The 2,851-nt window shown below is 39.4% G+C and overlaps 1 protein-coding gene across 1 annotated transcript in view; it reads left to right on the top strand.

Moving 5' to 3' along the window:
• Positions 1–2,851, top strand: part of pdzd7b (PDZ domain containing 7b) — a gene marked incomplete at its 5' end in the record, with an annotated part of 18,227 nt that overhangs the window by 13,897 nt on the left and 1,479 nt on the right. The window lies entirely within an intron of this gene.

Here is a 2,851-nt window from a genome sequence, read left to right as displayed (position 1 = left end):
CAATTTACAAATAATGCATTCAGATTTGTGGAACTCAATGCACTGAATCTCCACAAATTAGTGTCGTTACTATGACAATCAACTGGTGTCTGAAAATAATTATATACAGTGGGTACGGAAAGTGTTCAGACCCCCTTAAATTTTTCACTCTTTGTTATATTGCAGCCATTTGCTAAAATCATTTAAGTTAATTTTTTTTCCTCATTAATGTACACAGAGCACCCCATATTGACAGAAAAACACAGAATTGTTGACATTTTTGCAGATTTATTAAAAAAGAAAAACTGAAATATCACGTGGTCCTAAGTATTCAGACCCTTTGCTGTGACACTCATATATTTAACTCAGGTGCTGTCTATTTCTTCTGATCATCCTTGAGATGGTTCTACACCTTCATTTGAGTCTAGCTGTGTTTGATTATACTGATTGGACTTGATTTGGAAAGCCACACACCTGTCTATATAAGACCTTACAGCTCACAGTGCATGTCAGAGCAAATGAGAATTATGAGGTCAAAGGAACTGCCTGAAGAGCTCAGAGACAGAATTGTGGCAAGGCACAGATCTGGCCAAGGTTACAAAAAAATTTCTGCTGCACTTAAGGTTCCCAAGAGCACAGTGGCCTCCATTCCTTAAATGGAAGACGTTTGGGATGACCAGAACCCTTCCTAGAGCTGGCCGTCTGGCCAAACTGAGCTATCGGGGGAGAAGAGCCTTGGTGAGAGAGGTAAAGAAGAACCCAAAGATCACTGTGGCTGAGCTCCAGAGATGCAGTTGGGAGATGGGAGAAAGTTGTAGAAAGTCAACCATCATTGCAGCCCTCCACCAGTCGGGGCTTTATGGCAGAGTGGCCCGACGGAAGCCTCTCCTCAGTGCAAGACACATGAAAGCCCGCATGGCGTTTGCTAAAAAACACCTGAAGGCCTCCAAGAAATCATCAGAATAAGATTCTCTGGTCTGATGAGACCAAGATATAACTTTTTGGCCTTAATTCTAAGCGGTATGTGTGGAGAAAACCAGGCACTTCTCATCACCTGTCCAATACAGTCCCAACAGTGAAGCATGGTGGTGGCAGTATCATGCTGTGGGGGTGTTTTTCAGCTGCAGGGACAGGACGACTGGTTGCAATCGAGGGAAAGATGAATGTGGCCAAGTACAGGGATATCCTGGACGAAAACCTTCTCCAGAGTGCTCAGGACCTCAGACTGGGCTGAAGGTTTACCTTCCAACAAGACAATGACCCTACGCACACAGCTAAAATAACGAAGGAGTGGCTTCACAACAATTCTGTGACTGTTCTTGAATGGCCCAGCCAGGGCCCTGACTTAAACCCAATTGAGCATCTCTGGATAGACCTAAAAATGGCTGTCCACCAATGTTTACCATCCAACCTGACAGAACTGGAGAGGATCTGCCAGGAGGAATGGCAGAGGATCCCCAAATCCAGGTGTGAAAAACTTGTTGCATCTTTCCCAAAAAGACTCATGGCTGTATTAGATCAAAAGGGTGCTTCTACTAAATACTGAGCAAAGGGTCTGAATACTTAGAACCATGTGATATTTCAGTTTTTCTTTTTTAATAAATCTGCAAAAATGTCAACAATTCTGTGTTTTTCTGTCAATATGGGGTGCTGTGTGTACATTAATGAGGGGAAAAAATTAACTTAGATGATTTTAGCAAATGGCTGCAATATAACAGAGTGAAAAATTTAAGGGGGTCTGAATACTTTCCGTACCCACTGTATATCATAATTGTATATTTGGTGGTAGTCCGGGGGTTCTGTTTTTTTTTCTGGACTCCTTTTTAATGGTTAAATTAAATTTTATTAATCAAAAAGCATGTCTAATTAATTAAAATCATGAAAACTAAACTTAATAAATTGATGTTAAATTGTTTAACAAAAAATGACATGTTTAGGGCCCTAAGAAATGTTTTTTTTCCAACCTTATGTTTTATTGTTACCAAATTCTGATTTGGCATGTCTAATTATTTGAAAGCATAAAAACAAGTTTCATTTATTCTTACAATAGCCTTATGATTTTTTTTGCTTAGAAATTCTGTGAGTATTAACTTTTTTTTACAATTAAAACATTAAAGAAATATTGTATGATTATTCCTTAATAATAAGGTTTTAATAATTTTAGTAGCAGCCTATTACGTACATTCTACTGAACAATTTCTGCCGCAATGCCTTTAAGTTAAACCGAACTTTTATTTTGACGGGTTGCCGTGAATACCTTTACATTCCCATGTTTATATGATATGAGGATAGTTTTACTCAATTGAAACAGTCAATTGCTCATGAAGTGACTCTCAGAGCAGTTCTGGAGATAATGCAAGTAAATACAAGATGCAGTTTTGAAATGATGATTTCATTTAATAAGGGAAAAAAGCTGTCCAAACCTACGTGGCCCTACGTGAAAAATGTATTGCCTCCTCCTGTTAAATCATGAAAGAACTGTGATTAAGCACATTATTTTAGAAAGCTGAGTTAAATTTCACTAGCCACACGCAGACCTGATTACTGCCAGACCTGCTGAATCAAGAAATCACTTAAACAGAAGCTGTCTGACGAAGTGAAGCATGCTTAAAGAGCAACACATCACGCCGCGATCGAAAGAGATTCAAGAACAGATGAGAAACAGAATAGTTGACATGCATCAGTCTGGAAAGGGTTATAAAGCCATTTCTAAGGCTTTGGGACTCCAGCGAACCTTAGAAAGAGCCATTATCCACAAATGGAGAAAACTTGGAACAGTGGTGAACCTTCCCAGGAGTGACCGGCCTTTAAATTACTCCAAGAGCACAACGACGACTCGTCCAGGAGGTCATAAAAGAACCCAGAACAACAT

This window comes from Sinocyclocheilus grahami, unplaced genomic scaffold, assembly GCF_001515645.1.
Source record: "Sinocyclocheilus grahami isolate Dianchi unplaced genomic scaffold, SAMN03320097.WGS_v1.1 scaffold198.1, whole genome shotgun sequence".
Taxonomy (NCBI): domain Eukaryota; kingdom Metazoa; phylum Chordata; class Actinopteri; order Cypriniformes; family Cyprinidae; genus Sinocyclocheilus; species Sinocyclocheilus grahami.
The sequence above is the reverse complement of the archived record's forward strand: the minus strand, read 5'-3'. Positions and strand labels throughout refer to the sequence as shown.